Below are 25,497 nucleotides of genomic sequence, written 5' to 3'. Positions count from 1 at the left end.
TTAAATTAGAGGTAGCTTTAAGACCTGACTCTATAAGTCAGGAAAAAAAAGGGATGGGGGGGAAGCATGGTGTTGTTATTTTTTTGTTTGTTTTAATACCCATCAAAAACGAGCTTTGACATTTTCTGGAAGATCTCTTTTTTTTTTTTTCCTAAATTTACTGCTATGAAATTCTGCCATTTTCAATTCAATAATTACACCCCAAAAATGAGAAGAAGGCTATTGTGCCACAGGATAACACAAAAGTAAGCCTGAAAAATAACTATTCCTCACTTACCTTTATTCCTTGACAAAATACCATCCCAGAGTATCTTAAACTGCCACAACAGAAAAGCATATCCACAGAAATGCAACTATTTTTAATCTTCTGAGGGAAGAAAAACACAAAATAGTCCAGGTTGTGCAATTTTGTTTGAAAATTTTAGAAATTATAAGCATTAGAGCATGGTAAATCATCATCTGTCAAAGTAGTTCTAATGTTGTAATGACTTAGATCAAGCCCAGTGAAACAGGGACATTAATTTTTACATTGCCTTAGATGCAGACACGATACAACTCCCTTCTTACAGTAACACAACATACATTATCTCATCAACAACAGCAGATATATAAATTAAGAATACACAATCAATCAGACGATTCCTGAATTAATTATGGAAAGAAAAATCAGCAGGCAGGAGCAGGACTGTATATAACACCACACTTCCCTTTTTGTGGTCTATTTTATGTGATTGTCTGATTTTAAATTCCAAGCAAAGAACGCAACCGCTCTCGGACAGGTTCTGTGATGAATTTTATCGATATTCTGTTGTCTGAATTGTTTGCATTTATATGAGGCACTACTCTTGTGCCCTTTAGTTTCATTTACTGTGTGTATCATGGTGCTTTCCTTTGATCTGTCCCACTTGCCCAACATATTTCAATATATTATATGTTATAGACATGGCTTCATTGCATAGCACTGTCTACATACCTCTGTAGGTCCTCAGGAGCCCATTCTGTGACTGCACGCTACATTTGAGGAAGCTCTAGGTAGGTCATAAACTCAAACGATGTATCAGTCTTCATTTTCCATTATATAGACTGTATGCCTTTGGGATGCTGCAAAGGGACTCCAGAATTACCGTCAATGTCCAATAACAACATTTTCCACAACTGGACAAGTGCTGTCCTGTATGTAAATTTTTAAACTTGCTCTAAGAGTCCATCTCCAGAACACTGAAGACAGAAGAGTGTCCTTTTCTTCTGACCTGTACTCTGTTCTGAATCAGCATTTCCTTTCTTTTCACATCACTACTTTGATAACTATTCCATGACTCTCCCATGAGCTGTTGGTCCCAGGACAGAATTAGTGCCATACCTATAGCTGGATAATCAACAGAAATTTCAGTTAAACAGGCCTTCTATATACGATATAAACTCTTGTTAATTAAGAAATTTGAAACTGTTGCCATTGCCATCCTGGCAATGAAATAGAATGCAGAAAAAAGATATTTAGCATTTTTAATACCAAGGGTCAGACTATCAGCAGATAAAAGAGCCCAGTTCAGCTGATGTCAGCACTGTGTTGACACACTCTCATGTTCAAACTTGCACATGGAGGTGTGACAAGCTTGCTCTTCAGGTGCACCTATTCTAATCTGACATAAAGCTTCTCGTACATAGGATAAATTCTGTTGCTGACCTGAGCAAAAGCACTTGTCTATCTCTGCAGTAGAGAACGCAATATTCCTCCTCTGCAAAACAATGATCAGTGGCATGAAGTCAGGGATGCGGCCTGTACGTTAGCCAGATAAGCTTCAGCAGGAAAGATTTCTCTCTGTTTCTTTGTGCCATTAGATCCCTGAACTCTAGTCTTACTATTAGGTTATTAACTAGATACTGCTAAAGGAAGTCTGGCTTTCAACAATATTTCATTTTTAAAACATTACGCGTGAAAATTGTATGAAGATTTCTTAGTACTATGTCTCCTGCCAAAAGTACTAACAGTTCAACGCTAGGCAGCCACAGGTTGCAATACTGACATTTTTTTCCTTCTTTTTTTTTTTTCTTTTAAACAATTCACTAATTACTGCCAGGATTGTCAGATTTTTACACAGTCTTAGCCAAATACATAACTTAGTAGCCTATCCTTTCAGAATGGCTGAAAATGTAGTTATGAGAGATCACCCTCTATTCTTGGTAATTTCTGTTTATATGTTTCCATTCACATTAGTGATGAGACTAGGTACATGGTTCATGCTATCTGCAGAAACATGTCTTATCTTTTGCACACCCATTCCAAATAGATGATTTCCACAATTTAAAAATACTGATAAGACAGATACTGCACTAGATTTGCTGCAGCTACATACCTGCTGTCTGGCATGGACCAAGACTGGAATCTTCAGAAAAAAATGCAACCTACCAATGTAGATTGAAGACTGTATACAGGGCAAAAACAATTTCTCTTACTCATTTGTACTGTAAAGCAGAATAAAAAAATAACTCTTTGCCCTCTTCTTTCTTTGTGTTCAGTGGAATCTTAATGAAGTCGAGCTCATTGTTCATCTGATTAAATCACTGTAATTTTGCGTACATTGAGTAGTACAAGAAAGCAAGATTGCTGAAAATACAACTAAAGTAAAAGAGGAAAAGTGATTTTATGAAACAGCTGGACATAGCCACCTACACTGTTATCTCTCTTTGGTGTTTGCAATTGCCTTGATCTCAAGTCTGCAGTCAAAGACCCTGCTATTGCCAATCTAGTTGTAACGACTGGTCACAGAGGCAGGAACCGTAACCACCAGCAGGAAAATTCTGCTTCTAACAGTCTGGACTGGCTCTTGATCTGGTATATCTATCATAATGTCAGATTTTTTTCTACCAGTAGTAAAAAGTGAGCCTTAAATTACTAGTAACCTTCCATTTCCACTCAGATGAACCAAGTACAAGCGTTAAGTAGCAGCTTGTTACTCGTCTACTATTCTTTCAGGTGTTAATTACACCCCTAAGTATAATCATGGCCAGCTTGTGCCAGGTCATTCATGAAAATCAAAAGACACTAGCTAATGCCCAGCCCTTCAAACATTCATACCCATGAGTTATACTACCCATGCATTTTCTTCCTCACCTCCTGCTGACCACAGACTTCAACAAAATATGTAAGTATTTGCAGGTCCAGTCGAGGGACTCTAGAAGACTAAAAATGTAATTGACTTATTCAGCCGGAGTGGTGTCTGTTACACAAAGCACTGCATTTGAAAAAAGAAAACATCTGCCTATTATGGTCATCTTCAACAGAATTTTTGATCACAAGCAACTTACAAGAGAAGAAGGTCTCTTTAATGAGTGTGGAATAGCACTCCATCTCAAAAGACAGGTTTATGGAGAACAGTGCACTAACACAGCCTGATTTTATGACTTCACTGTCAAAGGATATCAATCACATATTTCCTGAATGCTACGCTCCTTGGCTTCACATAGCTTTTCTTACATTGCATAATGAAAATCAAGAGAAATGAGAGAATTCTAATATTTCCTACATTTGCAGCACATGGATTCTGTGCACTCCTTTCTCACTCTGCTGGTTACTTAGCTTGAGAAATACAGCAAAAAAAGGACAAAAACTACTGAGATGTCAGTCACTACAACACCAAACAAATCATTCATCTGCCACAGCCTATGCTTTTCTTTGGTTTGTTACCTTAGAGGTAAATTTGGAGTAACAACTACAATTGCAAGTGTGCCAGTAGTAAGCATTGAAGTAACTGATACACAGTTCACTGTCTTTGGAATTACTCTGGTAATTACTCTCCACACAAGCAAAGTCAACATTTCAGAGGTTTCTGCAGAATGCTGCTTTTATCATCTGAAAAATATGACCTCCACCAAAGCAATGCAGTATACACTTTTATGGAATCCGAGCCCTTAATTGAACTTAACGTGTCTGAAAGTTCCACCCATGCAAAGAAAACCATCAAAACAGAAATAACTATTGAAAGACAAAGCATCACAAGGACTGACATCTTTGATCTTCTGGCTCACCTGGCCCAACAGGAAACATGACGACTTCCTGAGGAATAACGCTAAACACTTGTAGTTTGAACCCAAAGAAAAATAGATGGTTTTCTCCAAGAAATGATAAATTACTCTGGTTAAATTTCTACGGTTTTTATTTTGTTCTCCTAAGTTGTTGTTTCCCAGAGCTAGATGCGTAGGATTGAGCACTGAACATATCCTAATGTTTTCTGCTGGGTTAAAGTCAGAAGACTAAACATTTGCAACACACAGTTCTTAGTCATGAAATGAAGAATGTGTCTCTTTCTGTTTTGATCTATCATTTTCTTTAATATCAACTTTGAGAAAAAGAGAGGTTCAAAGCAAGGGGTTTTTGTTCCTGATGATCTAGCGGGTATTGGCACATATGCATACATTTCCCATTCTCACTACAGCAAAAAGCAGAAAGTGAATTTAAGCTACGTGTAGATTCACATGCAAAAAAAATACACTATACATCTAACGGTTTAAAATTACATGCTTTTCATGATTTTCTTTGATTTTTCAGATGATCACAGATGAAAAATGTAATTCTTCAAAAAGAAAGGAATTAAGGTAAGAACCTAAGCATCCTTGACTCAGCATGGCTCCTATTGACACCAACTTAACATCTGACTGTATATTGAAATCTTGTTTCCATTTTTAAAAATCTGAACTCCCAAAGTGGGTGCAAAAACTATCTTAAGGGTTTCATTCAATCAGACATGAGTGAAAAAAACTCTCCACAGCCTATCAGCACAAGACAAGAGAATCAGAAATAAAAGGAAACCTTGTCTGAGAAGGCACTGATTAATAGTACAGAAGTATCTAAGAAGGAAGTGCTTAGTCATGCAGTCTATCAAAACTCCTACAAGAGAAGACTGAAAACAAAACAACAACAAAGAAAACAAAAAACAGAAATTTAAGCCTCAATGGCTCTGCATCCACTTGGAGAGCTGAGCTCCTTTAAAAACATCTTTTCCCATCTCCCCTCATTCCACTTTGGTGGGAGGACATTGCTTCATATCACCTGATGAAGTAGAATGCCAGCTATCAAAAGTCAGGCCTCCTTGTTTTGATCTGCTTTAAAGTCCTGACTTCCAGATAGGTGAGAACACATTCTGAATCATGTCTCCTTCAGTAATTAAGGATGACAGCATTATTTAGTAAAGGTGAGATGACCCAGATAAATTACCCTGAAGATATTTTTGTTTGATTAGACTGGAAAAGCATCTCAAGACACAAGATGGAACCTATTATCAAACTTCTTATTTTCTCATTTTAGCTGGTGCACAGGTAGCCTCACCTTTTTAAAACTGCACAAGGAAGAACAAAGATCAAAGCTCTAGGCAGATTTTGTCTCATACTGATAGTTCTCCATATTTTACAGTTGATCTGAGAATTACTTTCAACATCCACAAAAAGGCAATCAATATCACGAACCAAATTTTAAAAATATTTCACATATGTAAAATGAATATATTTTAAGTGTAACCTGATCCTGTATTCAGTTGTGATCACCAAATATGAACCAAAGTTAGAGAAGGGAGAGCAGAAATGGGCTTGGCAAGGACAGTATCATTTTGATTGTGATGTTCCAGAAGATAATTCCCGCCCTGTGTACACATTTGATCCTTGTACAGAACTCGATATTTCCACAATTCCATCTGTAATCCTTTTACGCTGTTTTCCAACTGCAAAGCCATCTTACCCAGGAAAAGCAAGTGCCAGCATTCCCTCCAAATACAAAAAAGTATGAAATTCTCTTTTCTTACTATACGTAAAAGCTTCTGAAGAATTCTCACCAGTTTCCTGTTTTTAAAGCCATTATTTTGCCCTGCTGAGCTCTTCTTGCCTCGGTCAAGGCCAACTTCTTCACTTTCTTCCCACTTATATATTTTTTTTACCTGCTTGAACAAATCCCTTCTGCTATTTATCAATCTGTGTTCTTTCATCTCACATGCTAGCAGACACCAGTGGTCTCCTTGCTAGCTCTAAATCTCCCAGGCTCATTAGTCCTCTTCTCCGCCCTTGATCTTCATCTCCTTCACCTTTGTGATTGTCTTCCACATGCTCTCTGATATCTGTGACTTTCCAGAAACCTTTTCCCTTAGCACTGCAGTACTTCTGCTTTTTTCTATGACCATCTCCACATGATCCTCTAACCCTGCAGTATTTCTTGTTATTGCTGTAAACTGCTCACCTTGTAGTTTGCTTGCAGGTCTACCAACCCTTGGCTTCTAAGGGATCAGGCTATTTCCTTTGTTATTTCCTGACCAAGATGTTCCATCTTTCTGCCTTCCACTCCATCAGTCATCCTACTTTGTTCTTGTACACCTCTCCAACTCATAGATCCCAGAGCTTTACTGAGATATAAAATTGTTCATATATTCCCCTTGCCATTGGGTGAAATCTAAGTGACCAAACTTCCTCTATTTTCTCATCAGCTGGTTTTATCAAGTGCAAGGAAGTTATTGTTCTTTTATTTATTTCCAAAATTATGAAATGATATTTGGAGAGTGATAGCACTGCATTAAGCTGCCTCCTCTATTAAGTAAGAGGACTAGAGTTTAAAAAATACTACACACCACTGTTTTGTGTTCAAGCTCACCAGAAGTTTCTCACAGATAAAGAAGAAAGAAACTTGTTTCTTCATATTTTTAGTGTTGCCTGTTTGGAAGGTCATTGCTGCTGCTACAGAGAACAGATCTTGCTGTAAGCTTTGGAGATGGACATTTTTGCTATACACACAGTAGTGGTGCATTGGTCCAGCATTGCCCATTCTGTATTTCAAGCAACTTAGAATTCTGAACTCAGGGGTAAAGCAATGAATTAATTTCTATGCCTGCTCAATACCTTGACCTCTAGCAATGGAGCTTCTGACCAACAACCACCTGACTACACCCCAGTTACTTGTACTGCTTTTAAACTCTGTAGCAGGACGACAGTAGTTTATAAAATATAAACTCATTCAGCTGATAATATTAACACAATGAAAGCACTAACAAGACACAGTAATTCCATGTTTCCAGATAAAACAACTTCTGCTGAGCCACACAAAGTCACAAACAATAATACAGACAACCATTCTCAGGAAACCTCTTCCACCACCTACAGAAGTCAACTGGAGACTATTCATTGATTTGGAGCAGGTCCTAATTAGTTGGGAACAGCATGTGCCTGCTCCAGCACTCAGGGGATAAAACGGTTTGTTAGCAGAGCACATTGTTTTGATTAGTGGTCTAATGAACTAACGCCTCAAATCAACAGGAAATGCAGCATCTGGTCAGCATTTCATTGCTTCCTTAGGCCCCAGTTGCACCTTAGTACCCCCTCCAGCTCTCCTGTACCATATCCCAATACACAAGAACACCAAGGGAAGCAGTTACTATGAAAAAAAAAGTAGAGATTAATTTTTTAATTACAAGTGAAACATAGAGAAATAAGGGGTTGCTAAGTTCATTCATTATTCATTCACAAACCTATTTGTATCAGCAGTACTCTTTATTGATATTTACATGCTAGAATATATAGAGATGGTTGTCTCTGAGCGAATAATTTCACTAGTTTCTTACAGAGTCCTCCTGCTCTGATCCGTGCTAAAAAATTATTCTAATTTATAGGGATTCCATATTTCCACACAGCTTGTCAGTTTGATTATTTAAGTACTTATTCAGTGTACTAAGGACCATAATCACCCCTTCAAAACATGAAGCTCTATATAAGGCCTCCAATGTCTGAAATACATAAGGATCATCACCATCATAATAGCATGGCAGCTGTGCTTCCTGTAAGCCAGAAAAGTTGGTCCTATATACAGCAGACACACCTCAGCTACTGTGTGCCATCTGCCTAGTTAGCGGTTAGACAGTCACAGCAGATAGAAACAGCTGCTCCTGACAATGTGAAAAACATCAGTACTTCCTTAAAGGCTTTGGCAATGTGGATAAACAATTTCAGTGAAAAGAATATTTTAAATTGCTGCAAATTTTCGATGCAACCGCTATTATGCATCACACCACAACAAAGTGATTACACTCAGTAGAATGGATTTTGTTCTGCAACTCTAAGAGGTTGTTTTTGTGGGTTTTTTTAAACACATTTTTGCAGAATATCAATTAATGAGGCACAGAAACCATTGTCCTGGATAAGGAGGTTTCATGTTTTTTTTTTTTCTCTTTTATTATTTGAAGTAGAACAATTTTTAGCTTTTTCACTTTTTTATTGTGGACTACATCCTGGACTCTTTATTTACATTATTTACATGAAGACTGGATTTTTTTCAATACGATTTGTCTTGGCCTACTGCAAAATTATTATTTATAGTAAAGCAAAGCATCGTTACACTGAACTCCTTGCCATCATGGGGATGGGAGGGTGTTTGGAAACAGAGGGGGGGGGGGTAATCCTTACTCTTAGCAGCCCTGAGCCAAAGGGTGAATTTTGAGTAAACATGTTAAAATGTAATAAATAGGATGACATGCAACAGAGAATGGATGAATAGATATATGCTTCACAAACAACTCATATCAACATAGTTTTCTTCTTCACCCTTGTTATTCCTCCTGTAGAAATTGGAAAGCTCTAGGTGTCTTACTCTGGAATAAAGCTGCCTATTCATACCGCAGGCTCTGTGCCCGCTCTGGCTATCAGAGCTATCCCTTGCAGCTGGTTGCAGGCAGGAGGAGTGGAACATACAACAGCTATCTCTCACCTGCCTAACCATGCATAAGGGAAAAGTCATTGCACGATGTCCCTCACCACCCCCTTCTTGAATGGTCACGGCCTGAAGATGGAGGAGCAGATTACTATGTATAGGCCCCAGCAGCGCAGAAATCAGGCATAGAAAGAGTTAGCAGCACAGATTCCACCTCAGAAATTAATAAGGAAATAAAAATGTTTAAAATAAAAAAAATAGAACGCTGTCTGGAAACATAACACAATTGCTGTTTTATATTTTGTATGTATTAAACTTTCAAGCTATCTGTAATGAATGCGAGTTTTTATATTAATTGTGAACAGATCGGCAATGGGAGGCAAATTAATGAGAAACCCGCTGTCACACTATAGCATACTTTTTTAATGGATGTCTTTAAACATTTGGACAAAATATCTACATATTTTTTAAATGGTAGTTCTTTAACTGGTAAATGTAATTATCTGACTCTAAAGCAAAAAAATATAAAAGGACAAAAATGGATTGAATCAAAATACTCTGTCATTGCCAGACATAAGCTACCAGAATATCTTTTCAACAATTGAAATTATTCTTTATTTTATGCTTTTAAAAATGCATTAGTGTAATTGCTCTGCAACAAATTACCTTCTGTGCTATAAGTGTGGCTACAGCGTCCCTTGCATATACATCAATTGTGCATATTGTCATGATGTTCTGATGATCACCAGGGGTGAGCTCCCCTAACAGCATGTTTATAAGGGCATTCACTTGAGCAATCTGCAAAATAATTATATTTCAATGGAGATATTACACTGTGGGGAAAAAAAAAAAACTATTGTATGTCAAGTGCTAAATGGAACAGTTATAGAACCAAGACATATTTATCGGTGCTTTTAATCAAAGCAAATAACTTCTGCAAACTAATAATGGTGTTTTCTGACAATTTTAATTTGACTTTTTAATGACAAAAATATACTTTTCAGCTGGTGCCTGGGTATAAATCTCAGAACTCATAAATACTTGCCTCAAACTGCACTCATACTGCACCCTCACAAGCATGCTAAAGCTACTAGGTATTTCAAGCAGCACATAGATACTTACACATACTGATTTCAAAATGGTCACAATGCAAGTCATGTTCACTACGGGAATCACAGGGAAAAAATATATTCTGTTTGAGGCCTGACACAACGCCTGCTTTATGTCTGATGAAAAGGAAATGCAGGTTAACCAAACCATCCAGTGGATCCCTGAACAGTCTCCATCACCAGATTTCTATGATATTCATCATTCTGATGGGAATGGTGACACTGAAAAGGTGTCCCACAGTGCCTACTTTCACGGCCCAGGAAGCCACTGGCAGTCACCATGGATTAGTTTTATTCCAAGGCATCTGGGCATCCTATTAGAAAACCATAGAGATGTAATTTAAAGGAAAATCATTACACGATGCTATGAGCATCACAGGCTTTGTCTTGCTGCCTCTGAAGATCAGTCTCGCCAAAACTGCTTCCAAAAAAACCCAAGACACACAGACTTAAAGCCTGTGCAGACTGGATGACAGCGTTTCAGTGCCCTGGAGGCAGATCAACCTTTATTTTATTTCCAGGCTCTGCGTCTGAGTTAGTTACAGTGGGAAAATCCTTGCCTTGTCAAACACACCATGATCTGCTGGTGCTTATCTGTTTTCTTCATTACCAGTACAGAGTGGCCTGTGAACATCATAGAAATTTGCAGAGAGCAGAATGAAAATCTCTGGGCTTTGGTATGCTTGTATTGAATCATTCCTCCCTCCCTAAGCTCTGAGAACAGCCAGATAATAGATTATGAACCTGAGAGACTATGTAAAATTCACCTGGACCGTAACTCAGGCCCTCAAAGGAAAAAGTAGCTATAGAACCACAAAAGAGTTAAAATCCCTAAATTTTGCTTTTTCTCAGTACACACTCTGCACAGGCAACATGGCTCACACCCTTTGCAATGTACAACAGTGACTGGATTTATAGCCTGTGTTCCCTACCAGTATGAAAAGAATGATTGTAGTTGCCTACATCCAAAGACACAGCAGTGGATCACTGTTCATATTACTCAGTGATTGCATATAATTTGGCATCAGTGAAACAATTGCAGCTCTGAAAAGGTTGAGCTCTGGGCTATTATGAAGTCTAAATTAACTCTCATCACTTGAGTGAATGATCCATTCACGCCAAGGTCAAAATCACTAGCTGAGTAGTATGGGAAAGATGACACTACAGCTAACTGACCCACAGTTGTGTCTGGATAAGATTTTCATTATTTTCTCAGACAATTTGAATATTACTGAAAACATTCAATTAGCCATTTACTGTGAAAAATAAAAATCTTTGTGGAAAAAGTGTAAAATCCAGCCTATCCATCTTTTTCCCCTTCCTTTGCTGCTTGGGTTCAGACAAAAGTCCGAGAGCTGCGTGTGAGTGACTGAAGTTGCTGTGACAGGAATCAAAGCCCAGGAGGAAAATGAGGCAAGACTTTTGTTGGTTTCCTCTTGCAATCTCTTAAACTCAGCCCACAGATCAGACACCTAAGCACTGTAGTGAGAAAGGAGAATCAGGAAGAAAGGAGGCTAGCAGGTGCTTAAGAGAAACAGAGACTAAGGTCTCCCAAAGAACACAAAGTTCTTTGGAAATTTATTCATTCTTCTTTCCTCTTCTATCCCCATTTTCAGCTGACCAAACATGAATCTATATTCGGTAGGATAATCTGAAATGTTTTGGTTTTTTTTTCCTGAACAGTGATTAATAGTTAAAATAGAAAGGCTCTTCCAGAATTTTTTTAATAGCCACCTGTAAAGGTCAAAACTTTAAATTTTTAATCAGCATTAATCTCTGCATCCAGCTGCACTATCCGGAGTTAAGTTCTGATCCTCCATGGCTCTAGTCAGCCAGTGTTTCAGATTGCCAATCACTGCAACTATGGAGCATCATTAATATTGGTGTCTGTGGCTAAACTATAGGAAGACAACATGGTATGTCATGGGCAATACAGACCTAGTGGCACAGGTCCCCTCGTGGAGGAGTGGAAAATAGAAATAAATCACTACACTTAGCAGATATCTGCCAGATTCTTATTCTCATCAAATTCATGATCAGTAACATTGTTAAATAACTTAACCACTCTGCAAACTCTTGACAGACACTGAAGAAATCTAGAGTTAGAATAATTTGCATTTGGTTAAGCACAGCAATTAAAGAACACAATAATCTACAATGAAGAGTTTCCCTACTTTCAGTAACTTCCCTTAGAAATGGCTTTCAGTAAAGGTGTCACAAAGAGGAAGCAGAACCATGGAACCCAGCTCCCAGATGGATTGTTGAGCCTTTCTGATAGCGTGAGAAGGGAAAATTAGCTAAGCACTTTTTAGAAGTCCATTTAGAAAATAGAGTTTTTATGTTAGAAATATCCTTAGCAATATCATGGTTGTTACCAAGGGAACTAAATCAGCCTCAGGTTAATGACAAAATGAAACCAAAACCAAACAGGGTCAAGTCATTATTCTACTTTCTATACTGCAAACTTCCTATATACAACCAATGTCTAAACCGTCATCCGAAATCTGATAAGAACACTCTCTAACTCCTATGTGGTGTTAGAGAACGGCATTCCTTCATTCCTCACGATATGTACCAGGAGACTTGACAAATCAAGTGTACCCTCTCAGAGTTCAGGTTCTACATTTAAACAGTTAAGACATACATATGCAGTACATTGGCATACATATTCATTCTTTTCCAAGAATTCATTAATATATGCTAATGTCCCCCTGTGCATGCACAGTTGCATCTATGGTAGTCGTATGACCACTTACTTTATCTCCATTTTTCCATCATTAGCTTCATCACAGAGACTTTTGGTTGACCTTTAGCTGTTCTTCCCTATTTTGGCAAAGTTCCATTGCTTGTTAGGTCATAATGAGCAACCTTCTATCTTAGTGTACTCTAATCCAAAACAGTATAAGAGAAATCCGAGGAAGAAGTACTTGCACCTGGTGGATGAAAAAATAAAAGTAGTCTATTTTGACTCCAGTGCTTCTTGTGAAGCAGAATTATTGAGGCAAAGAAGGCTGTTCACACACCAAGCGAAGCTGAAATGGAAAGTCTTACAACTAGCACTCATGTATTCCTTTTGCTAAACTAACACATTGGTCCCTAAACTAACAGGCTGATCCCTATTGCTAAACAAACCAGCCTATATCAAAACAAGGTGTTTGAGATCACCAGAGAAAAGATGCTGTAAAATTGAAAGTATTTCCATAATTTAAGGTCCTCTGCGTTTTCAGAGTGTGTTTAAGCCTGAAGTACTAATGCACAAAACAGCTATGGGATGTAGAGCAATTCCTATCCCACTAAGTCAAACCAGTGCAGCACACATGCACACTTGGCCAATTTTCAAAACACAAAGAAGTTGCTTCTGTCTTTCTATTTTAAGTCTGAAGTGTGTCCATAACAAAACCATTCTGTTGGTAAAGGGTTCACCAGTAAGGACATATTTTCTCCAGACGGATTCATATTATTTTAAGTCACAGTATTTCCAGCTCATTTGTATGAAACGTTCTTGGTCTGTCCATTTTTAGATAAGTTCCTTGAAAGTTACATTGTCTTGGTAATGTACTAAGGTCATCTACAGGATTTGAAATGCATTCTGCATTGGTAATGAGAGATTTGTAATTAGAAATGGAGTGCCTGTTTCCAATAAAGTATAGTCTGAAGTAACAAGCTCTGGCCCAAGACTTACATATTTACTCTCCCATAACATTTCTGTAGGTGACCTTTGATGAATCACAGAACCTCCTTTTGGTTCTCTAAAGAACTGTAAAGTGGAGACAATAGCACTTTCCTGTCCACTAGGTATGTAAATATATTTCTTACAATTTTAAAAATTAGGAAATATCCAGGTAAAGAGCTGGAACACTTTTCCTGTGGAAATCAGAAGTCTATAAAAAGATTGTGTAAAACTCAATACACAGCTTCTGTTCAAACACTTGAGAATGAAAGTGAGTTGCATTCAAAAAAAAAAAAAAAATCAGATGATAGAATCCCATTCAATTTCCTCTCATAAGTAAATTTCAGCTGCTGTACCTCCCCAGCATCTGGAAAGTACTCTGACTACCTAGGCATGTTACCGAACTCTGGCGACCCCTTTCGTATTACCCTTGCGTGTAGAGAACCAAAACCCGGTCCTGGCCAGCTACTGCACAAAGCACATCAATATGATGAGCAGCAAAATGGCGTTTATTGGTAAAAGCTACAGAACTATATAGTATTTCTTATCTTTTACTAGACTGTTCCAGAAGCTCACGTGGTCTCCTAGCCAATCATATTGAATATCCCGCTCTGGCCACTCACTTACGAAAAGCCATATATAGAGTGGTCATACACCTTGTTATGAAAACAAAGAAGTACAGCCTCTTAATCCTACGTCACGGGTTCAAGTAAGTAGGTCACCCAATAGCAAGCAAAATGGGGAAGGGCCTTCTGCGTTACATCCCGAGTGCCCTGGTTTTCGCCTAATACAACATAGGCATTCTTAAATTTCACTTTTATGTTACTCCACACTGAATATAATATTTAAATACTCAATGACCTGATCCTTGTGCTGTAAGTCAAAGTGAAATTTTCATCCTTAAGATGATTTGATTGTAGCCCAATCTGTGCCAATTTTGATCTATTCAAGACATATCAGCAAGACAGCACTGCCACTAGGGAACAGAATTCAGGTTTCCAATTCCAGAAATGGGCACACAGTTCACTCTTCTGACAGCTCTCTGTAGCGACATCCAAAGAGAAAAAACAGAGCATTTCCTAGCTGATTCAGTAGTATTAAAAGTCACGAACTAATATCATCCTAATATGTGTTACCCTTAAAAAGCATTATATTTTACATCTACATATATAAATTGGAATGTTTGTTTTGTGCTTGAGGTAGTAGAGTTGACCACTGTAGACTAGTCATTACAATGCTGAGTTTTTGAAATTGCTGAGACTAGCTAATGGTGTCATTCTGTTATTCCTTAGAGAAAGGAGGAAGATATCATATAGATGTTCTATAATTATATTGAATTTAGAATTTGTTTATAGTTGTGAACTTGCACAAATATCCATCATTATGATTTCAGGCTACTCAGAGAGAATAAAATAGAGATTAGCATGAAGCAGATTACTCTCCAAAATACTCTCAACAATTACCTACATATAAATTATACAGCAAGCCTTAAATTATTATGATACCTTGCTCATATCTTAAAATACGAATCGAAGTTGTACTTTTTCTTTCATTTGCATGAAATGAAATTGACTACAAAGCCAGAACACAAATACTACTGTGTTCCTAGCTGCTGGGTTCCAAATCTTGAGAAGGTTTAATTTCTTAAACTTCCACCATTTTCAGATTCTTAGCCATTCATTCAAAAGCAACACACACATCCCAGACTTGTAGTGCTTTGACAAGTCTTCATTTCTTATGCAGCAGATAGACAGTTGTAAACACTAAGGCAGGACAAGTGATAAATAGAAGCAAGCAGACTAGTGAATGCGTCTTGGAGTTTGACTTCTGAATCTCATGTGAAAGCCAGCTGGGTAATTTCCTGATTACTAAAGAAAAAATGGATTCAGAAGGATATTCTCAGAAGTACTTTGTGATTTGGGAGTTCAATCCTGTAATACTTGTTTCCCCAATTTTTGAGCTACTTTGAGATCAAAAGCCCTCTAATGAAGGGAATTTAACAAGCAACAGGCTCCTACATAATGCAGAGTACTCAGAACAGGAGAGATTATTTCAAGTAGGAAAACACCGTTCATTAGGGAAATGATCACATTTGCAAATCTTCCAAGCTCCATCTCCATGTGTTCAACATTTACTTGTTTCTATAGAGTTTTCATCCAATCTTTAGTACTTGTCTGTGAAATTTAAAAAAAATAAACAAACAATTTCTACAACGTTCTAAGCAAAGCCTTATGCAAGTGAAAATTAAGGGAAGTTTTTGAACTCATCAGCAGGTGAATATTTATGAAAACGTACAGTATACAAGTGCAACAATATCAGTTTCAAAATTTAAAACCTACTGATGCTGAAATTTAATCTAAAAGGATTTATATTCTTTGTTCTTAGTCTAGAATTCTGCTTCCTATATAGAAAGAATCCCTGCTTAAATTTCATGGGTTCCATTTTTTTTTCCTTTTTGTTTTCAAAGCTTGGAACACGCTTCAAATGTACTACATTTCCAGAACTATGAACCAGTTTGCTTTCTATATGATGCCTTTTCAGTAGCATTAACTGACGAGCAAACTGAAAGCAGCAAAGCAAAAAAAAAAATAAAAATAAAAAGAACTACATTTCAAGCTTGAGAAAAGTAAGCATCTTTCTCTTATTCCTGCTTTCTTTGAGGATACATTTGTCTCAAGAACTTTAGAGAATTTAATGAAGGTAAAAGTTTGGGAGTCCATGAAGCAGGAAGTAAAAGTATACGTTTTCCCTGCTTCAGTATAAGGAATGATTCCAAATAAAACAGTATCTTTTAGTGGGATTTCTCATTTGGAAATATTAACACAAAAAAAAAAATGTTTCACTTGAACATCTTCTCTGGAAAATCACTTGGAATATGTATTCAGTAAATAGCACTGAGATATTGCTTCTTTGAATGACTTTGTGTGCATTACACCTGCATAAAATATGAAGTGATTAATCCTGAGAAATTACTCATCTATGTAACCGTTGTAGTGGACACTTGAACAAGATGTGCAACAAAAATTATAGATGATTTACGTGTGCAAGTTAAAGCATTAGTATGTAAAAGCCCACCTGACATTTGGAAACACAGGGCTTTGATTTGAGGCTAAGGATTAAGCAAATTCAAAACTTGCAAGTAAATCTCAAGTACCGCAAATTCCTTCTAACCAAAGAGAATTAGCTGCAACCCCATCTCCCCATAACTGCAACTCTGTTGCAATGGCAAAGTCAGTACAGTACAAGATACTAAAACTTACAAAATCTATTTTAAAATAAGATTACAAAAAATGAGGGTTCTGTTGATAAAATCATTTCAATCTTAGATCAACTTCCATTTAAACAAACTGAACTACATTTGGTTCATTGGAACTGAAAATAAAAACTCAGGAAGATCTCTTGCTTTCTAATCTTGTCAGGCACTCTGTTTCATCTGAACAGAGGGAGCATTTCCTATTATTCCACAACAATACCTTAACCTCTGAGGTAACTGTGCACTCACGGACATTAAAATAAATTTTGTCCTCTCCTGGAGACTGAATGGCTTGCGTACAGCTGCAATTACCTCTGAGGAAAAGCTGGTTGAAAAAGAAACCTGTGATGATCACTGAAAGGGACTCCTGTCATTCCAAACAAATACAAGTGAAGCTGGAAGCCAGATTAGCAACTTAATCATAAACTATAAGTCAATAGACAGGATTCCATTATAATCCACCCAAGGACAGGTTTTCATAGTCCTTACATTATGAAATAGGAGTGCTGCAAAGGTTATTCTTCTAGGGGATTATGAAATGGTCATTTTGAAACCTCCTTTCTTTAGGCTAAAGGAAATAAGGAGGAAATCAAGAGACAGCTGTAAAATTTCCTGAAAGACACCATAAGAAACAGCCCCATCAGGAACCATGTTACCATTTGAATCTGTAATAATGTGCACTTAGGTTTGGAACTTCTCCAACTTCAAACTGATTTGCAAAATTTCATGAAAATTAGTGAAAAAAAAACCCACATGTTGTTTCCTCCTTGATGGTCTCTGAAAAACATTTCAGCCTTAGGCACTTTTTACAGCTGTGCACAACAATTTTCAGAATAGAAAAAAAATAACAGATCCCATATACCAGCAGTGCCGGTAAATACCATTGCAAAAACATTATCATTCACTGCCAGATACTGAAAGAGTACTAACAGAAACAGGCAATGTGACCCTGTGAGTACACAGGGTGCTATGCGAGGCTTTTTCTTCTCGCTACTCTTCACTGATTATTTGCGCAGACACCACTAATGCATTTCCATCCATGCATTTCCATCCAAAGGAAGATCATCATAACAAACTATGGGTGCTTATGTTGCAGGGTGAGTTAAACCACATCTGAAGTCTAACCTTGTAATATTGTACAGTTCGCAGGCGGAATAATCTCTGATTGTTACTTAGACTACTTGGAAACCAAATTCACAAGTTTAGAATACTTGAGCAAAAACCTCAACTGCATATTTCCAAGTTCCTTCTACAACCATTCACTCTCCGTATGTGCTAAGCTTGAGGCATGCTCAGAGTCCGTTCTGTGTTCAAGCCGACTCTATTTATGAGATATTCTTACACCTCCGTGGTGTTTCCTGATCCTGCCCATTCAAGAGCTGAGCTGCAGACATGGGAATCAAGCCAGACTCTTTCTTGCGGCAACAGATGGTAGTAACATGCCTAGAAAATGGAATGCTGTCATTTACTCAAATGCTTGCTCTGTTACTGCACAATCCTCACAAAGCCTAGATTTTTCTTTTTTTTTCTTTTTTCTTTTTTTTTTTTGTATCACAGCCTATGTCTGTATTACTTTGCTGCTGACAAGCCATGTTTCTGTGACTGAGTGCTATAAGAACCCAAGGCATTTAAAGCTTGCTTAGCTAGATTTGTACTGTCATACAGACATTGATTATATTTATTTCTTTGAAAGATGCTCCCAGATTTGTGGATGAAAAGGCAAGGATTAACTTGAATTCATCACTTTGTCCAATTAAACTGCCCTGAAAATTGAATTTGAAAGATTTGTCTCACCCACAAAATTTGTGCCTTTGAAGTTAGCATTGCTATGAAACAGCTGCACTTCCAATAATACATTTACGTACTTGTGAGAATCCTTTAACAGTCAGTCCATCTCTTCAGGGCTCCACTTCTGCATCAATGCACCTCTGGTCAGTGCTACTGCCTGTGACTCAGCAGAACAGCTGTCCAATACCTACTGCCATAGGAAGCTGCATGCTACATCTGCTGGCCCCAAGTCACCAGGAAACCACTCATAACAATAAATTCATAAAATTAAGAGAGGAATGTATATGCAGTTAGAGAAGTGTAAAGAAATTAAAAACGAACACACTCCTATCCATCAATATTTTAAGACCTGTTCTATTTGTCCTATTACCTAGCTAAAAACCTATAGGAATTTACGTACTTATAGCATTTTACATGCTCAAACATTCCCTGGATGTCTGTTCAAATTCAAATCTCTCTCTCTTCTCTGAGCAAATCCTATGGTTTCTATAGCCTTTGCCCATATGCTGAGAAAACACTGACCACCATGACCTTATTTTTAGACCTTTGAACAAGTGGAGGCAGTGCCTTTTCCTATTCAGTAGATGAACAGAAAAAAGCGTTAAAAAGTTTTTTGCTTAATTTGCTTAGTTGTTAATAATTTCCTTAATTATTCACAAATTATACACAACATAGGAAGCACGCAATATTTCCAACTGTTGGGAGGGGGGCAGGAAGGGATTCAATTCTCAATATTTCATCAAATCTCTAAACCCGGATTTCACATACACAGACAAACCATACTTTGCATGAGGCAATGAGCAAGAATAACACAGACCACTCAATAATTTCTTGATCTGGACACAGCAGTACCCAGAAAACTTTGAGATAAGCACAGATGCACTTGGATTTTGAAGTGTAGTGTGACATGGACCAAATGGAACTTGATAGTGCCCCTTTACACTGACCTTTAGGCAAAATGAGCAAGAAAAATTATGAGTAGATACTTTTCCCAGGAACAGCAACCAAGTCTTGCATCTAAGAACAGTGTAAAAAGAACACCTAAACACACATAACTTATCTGCAAAAGAAATAACTGTACTGACCTTCGTCTCTTTTCCTGCTGTGCCTTCCCCTAAAATGCCTGTGGAGGTCAGTAACGCATAAAGCTGATAGGGGACTGTGAATACCAGGTCAAAGGAATATACTGATGATGGAATCTTTCCTCTGCAAATAAAGAAAGGTCTGCTCACTGTCAACATTTCACAGGAAGCTGCTGGAGTAGTCAGCCTTACCACTATAAATAAACAATAAATAAACATTATGCTTATACAAGCATATATGAATTTAAGACATATACACACACATACTGTTTTCACACACGATTTTAAAAACAGAAAGCCTGCAAATGAACTTGAAGGCAAGACAAAGCAAGTTTCCTCTGTCCCAGAGAGCTTATTCAGAGCACAATACTGAAATGGTACTGACTAACCCTGTCAACGAAAGAAGGAAAGCAATCTTTTATTTACTGTGCTACTCACCTTTACAGTGAATGGGACCACTGCTAAACAAATCAGCCAATCAAGTTTTTTTCAGATAGATAAGAGAGCAAAACATTCTGCATATTTGGCACTAGAGCAGATATAAGGCAGAACCAAAACCTGAAAACTCAAGCAAAAATACAAGTAAATGAGTATTTCATGTTGTTTCATTATAAACAAAATATTAAGCGACACCTTTGCCCTCAACGTGTACATATATAATTTTATTTCCTGGGTCTGGCATACAAAAGCACCTATATTAGGCTGTAAATGTGACCTATGCATAACCTTGAACAAGCAGCTCTTGTTCCCAGCTACTTTTGGTCATAAACGAATGCTCATTAGTCACATAAATGCATAAGCCCTTTGTATACGGAAAGGGATAAACATCAGCTTAAAGAAGGTAGAGTCTGTTACATGGATGTTAAGAGATTTGGTTAAAATCTATGCATGGATATTTAAATTTATCATTATCAGGTAAAGATGCACTTGCTCATCTCAAGTTACTTAGGTAAGCTGATACAAAAACCTAGTTAGAACAAACAAAACCAGTTCAATATAGGGTCAGTGGAGATCTAGCTAAGAGTACACAGTGTGTAACATCTAATTCATCCTGTCCTAAAGGGGACAGCTATGTAGGTTGCTCCAAAAGTAATGCCTCCTATTTATTTCCATGGAAACTACAACAGATACAGAGTACAACATTCTCAGCTTCAAAACACTGTTTTTCAACATAGTCATCACCATTAGCTATGCATTTTGGCCAGAGATGAACAAGAGCCTGCATGCCATCAAAATCTCCATGGCCATCTAGAAAGCGGCTCGTCTTTCATGTCGCCACTGCTGAAACACACCTCCCACAGTCTCATTGTACTCATATCCATGGTTTGGACTCCATAAACACTGATGAATGTCAATGGGTGCCATTTTTTTCCTACATGGAGGAATTCAATGACATACCTTTGCTTCATACACACTTCTGTGTCAGACGCCATTCTGCCAAACTGCCCCTCTGCAGCCATATGTCTCATGGCAATAAAATGTAATAGAATATTGCTGGGAAGGTTAAACCTCTACTGCCATAACACTAGCATCTGCCTCTGATATCATAGGCCAACATAATAAAATAGGAGCAGCCTTCACAAATTGCTCAGAGGAACTGGACCCAGGAAGTCCTAATTTCTCTACCCTGACTGCAAGAACAGTCTGCAGTGACTACTTCAGGTGTCAGTGCTGTCTTTAACTCAACCTTACAAACCATCCTGCTGCCACTTGTTCCATGAATGCTTCTATTTAAACAAGGGAAAAACACGTAAATTAATCTTACAGGTACTAAAAACACGCTAACCCTGTATAGGGGCAGATTTCCTGGAAAAGCCTCATGGAGAAGCAGAGATATCATAAATTTCATTTTAGAAAAGAGAGTGCCAACACATTTAAATTGAGATTGGAACACTCCCTTGATTTGGAAATACCAAATCCCTGATTTGAACATCTCAGAACTGTTTTGCTGTTTAGGGTAACATACAACTAGTTTGAATAAGCATGGAATTGTACTGCTCCAGAAAGAGTTGACAAAAGATGACAGCTCAGGTCCTCTCAGCACTGGGCTCTCAGCTACCCAGAGAACTTATCCAAACCACCCATCAGGTGATATGTACAGCCTGTCTCACCAAATTCATCCACTAGTGGGTTCACAGGAGGACAAAGGCTCTTCAAAAGTGGAACCGCTAACAAAACTCAAGCAAGTATATCTCCTTTCCAAGATGCTTTCCTGGCTCTTGTATTGGGAAATATACTAAAACATCAGCTCTGTTCTAGTCATAATAAATAACAGAGTATTCTCTCTGTGAAAAAATATTTGAAGCAACACCACCAAACAAGTCATTATATAACTCAGATCTTGGGAACTCTGCATTCCATTCAGTTTGCAATGGTTCTCTTCTGCCTGGACCAGTCCCCATATTATGTTGTGATCCATGTTCTGTTCTTCAGTGATCAGCTATGACTATTCCCTCAGAGGGAACTAGTTGCATACATCTTGCAGCTGAAGAATCAGATTCCCAGATTACTAGCTACTGTGAAGGCATTTATTTTTCTTTTTCAGTACTTCTGTTTCCTATACAAAAGCATAAATACATTGAAGAGAATTTGACTCTCTCATAGCATTGCATATCCAGAATACGTGATACTGATACTTCCTCAAGTAAGTAGAATTTGTGATTAATTTTCGAAAATCAGAAGAGTGATGCCGTAAGCTGAGATTTTGCATACTTTACATTCTTATCTCTGTTTTATTGTTTAGGCTTGCAAGAGCTACAATGTAAAACTTACAGTAAAAAAAAACTTGAGAGCTTCATTTTGAAATCAGATACCCTTACTAAATTCTTCACCCTTTCATTTAACTATTACAATGCAATACATTAACAATGCAATATACATTAACACACACAAAGAGGCAAGGCAGTAAGAGAAGTAAGGCAGTGCTTCTCTTTGAATTTCTTCATAGAATGTTTACTACTGAGTTTCAGAATTCCAGTTTTTCAAAAAAAAAAAAGTAGAGAAGGAGAAATAAAATGCTTGAAAATGATAGAGTAGGAGTAAAGAAAGATCAAACAGCACAGTTATGTTTGCCCACCATCTGTTTTCTCTTAATTTTATTTTGCCTGCTTTTCAGTAATTTTTGCTTGCATGTACATAAATATTTTAGAATTGTGCTGTAAAATACACTAATATTCAAATGAGAAAACAGGGTGCTTCCTTAATGTATGCGGTAACCACAATAAATAAAAGAGAAATGAAAGAGAATAAATTTCCAAGCCTCTTTTTCCCCTCCAACCATCTAAAGGGTCTCTAAATTCAGCAAAACTGAACAACAGCAAACATCTGAAACTCTCTATCCTTTTCTCTTCATGGATGTTCTCTCTCCTCTTTCCTTAAATGAAGGCAAATAATGGGAAGAGGCCTTTCTTTTGAAAGGATGCTGTATGACACAGGCTTTAACGAACTGCACGTCTCAGTCATCTATATAATCCGTTGTGCATGCTTTAGAAAGCTGTAGCTTGAAGCACTTTCAGCTCAACCTATAGCTTTGAAATATCTTTATGATAAGCACCAGGAGAACATTCATGCTTTGTCTAGAAATGCATCTTCTTCACTTTCTCCATGCTTTTTTGTCAGAAATGGCTCTCCCGGAGGGAAAGCCAGTGCGGAAGGTAGGTCATCATGTTTGATAATTGTGAAAGATCATTGTATGGTCCTAGAGCAAAAGAAAGACAACCCGATCTTCAGTATTTGGTCAGAGAAGCAAGCTGTTCTTCTCTCCTGCAACTAAACAATTCTATCACCAAAAATAGTACATGACTTTTGTTGGAGACTCTTTCCAGTGCCTTTATCATAACTACCTCCCTGTCACAGGACCAAAGCAGACCTGAAAATATGTGATAGGACTATACAGAAGTGTCAAATTTACCATGCATATCTGACACAGACCTGACATGTCAGGCAAATCTGTCCGATTCCCTTCTGGTTGTTAAGAGAATCCAAGAGAGAAAGAGGCTAAAGGCTTGGCTGCATGCTTGACAAATTGCTCCTGTCATGCATATCCAGCTTGCAGGCTCACTGGCTGAGCACCTGAACGCTAAAAGAATTGCGTAACTAGCCCTTCCACTGAAGAAAAATGTGAAGGGATGCAGACACAGATGGTCCTCGTCACCTTTTGTCTGGTAGTTACTCTTTGTATTTACAGAAGATCTCAAAGGTAATTCCAACAAGCAACAAGGAGAGAGCAGCATCCATAGCCTACTGGTCACACACTTGCTCCATCTTACATTCCCATGGTAGGGTGAAGTGAGTTGTGACTAGTCAGCTCCAGGGGATACATTTATGGAGAAAAATTTTTTCTTCAAATACAGAAAAAGTGCCTGTGAACGCTCCCTCTGCCAAGCACAGCTGAGATAGATCCCTTCCATATTCCAAAAATCAGCATTTGGAAAGAATATAAGTGTATTCTTCATTTAGTTCTTGATCACGACAGCAAAACAAATGCAACTTTTAGTAAATCCTGAGTTGCTGACTTTAAGATAAGGCTTACAAATCTTCCTGAAGGCAGAGGTCATGATAATGCACATTCAAAATTAAATGTACTCAGATGAGCCATTCTCTCTTTAAAAATATATATCAACTAAGGAAAGACTTCATGTTATGCTTTTCATTCTCACATCATGGAGTTGTTGGGAATACCCATTGATAATGTTTATGCAGTTTATACATATAAATATGTTTATATCTATATATGTATGTTCTGTATGTTTTTATATATGTTTATGTAGTATATATACGCAGACTCTATAGTGAGATTAGTACTCCATACTACCGATATTGATATATCACGATAGTTCATAAACAATGGTTATTCTTACCTTACCGATATCCTGGAAAGGAACTTGAGGATCAAACTTCAAGTTTTAAATCTGCTTCTAAAGCCATACTATTTAACCTGAAAGATACAACATAATTATTAAATTAGAGTTCCTTAGAGATTAAGCAGGTAATCCATGGAGATCGTACTATAACTTTTCTGTAGCTGCCATTGATTAAATACGTTCCATCTCATGAACCATGAATCATTTCATTTTGAAGTACTCTTATTTCCTTGAAATTTATCTAAAAGTTTATTAGATTCAGTCTGTACTACCCTGATAGACAGCCCGCATACATTTAAAACATTCCCAGTGGAGAAGCATAAGACATTTAAAATCTATATTTGATCTGACAACAGCAGCACCATGTTTGAATTAGAAACAGATTAGACAATAATTGAAGATAAAGAGGAGACAAGCATCACTCCCATTTTGGTGGAGTGGGCTTTAAATTATCAGATTCATCCAGAATACGTTACTGAGAAACATAGAATTGTTATCTTTAGACAGCCTTTTCTAAGAGTTTACAATTTCTCAGTTCAGTGAAGCTTGCCACCAGCTTGTTATCAGAACAAAAAACGAAAAATCATTTGGTTCAGAGCACAGAACTGATCTCACCTCCAAAAGTACACGTTTTATTCTGATAACAGACACTTCATTGGACTGCAGAGGTACCACATCATGCTTTACAGTAAAGGCAATCTTTCTAAGATTCTTCCACTTTTCAGGTCATTCCTAACAACATTACAAGTAGACATTGTCACTTTGCAGAGCCAACAGCCTACACAGAAACACACATACGCTTACTTATGCCTCTCACCCTTCCTCTTTTTATTAAAATACTAGTCAATTTTGTGTCATTCCTTCCCCTTGTCCTTTTGTAGTGACAAACATGGACTCATTACTCAGGATTAATTTGCAAAATGTAATTAAAGTGTAAAATACCCTATGTTTTCTAGTTAAAATATGTTTATATATATTAAATTTGGAAATAAAACTCAGCAATAGAAAGAATACCCCAGTGCTGCAACTCACTATAAAATAGTTTTGGTAAGTGCTATT

General features: G+C 37.5%; 1 long non-coding RNA gene across 1 annotated transcript; it reads right to left on the bottom strand.

Annotated features, from left to right (window-relative positions):
* On the bottom strand, nt 215–24,514 carry LOC110400459. Its single transcript, XR_002439862.1, has 5 exons — nt 24,436–24,514; nt 20,015–20,134; nt 19,580–19,700; nt 974–1,366; nt 215–367 (listed from the first exon to the last, which is right to left on the bottom strand). It is a non-coding gene; the product is annotated as an uncharacterized LOC110400459 (long non-coding RNA).

This window comes from Numida meleagris, chromosome 5, assembly GCF_002078875.1.
Source record: "Numida meleagris isolate 19003 breed g44 Domestic line chromosome 5, NumMel1.0, whole genome shotgun sequence".
Lineage (NCBI taxonomy): Eukaryota > Metazoa > Chordata > Aves > Galliformes > Numididae > Numida > Numida meleagris.
This window is presented reverse-complemented; position numbering and strand designations above follow the sequence as displayed.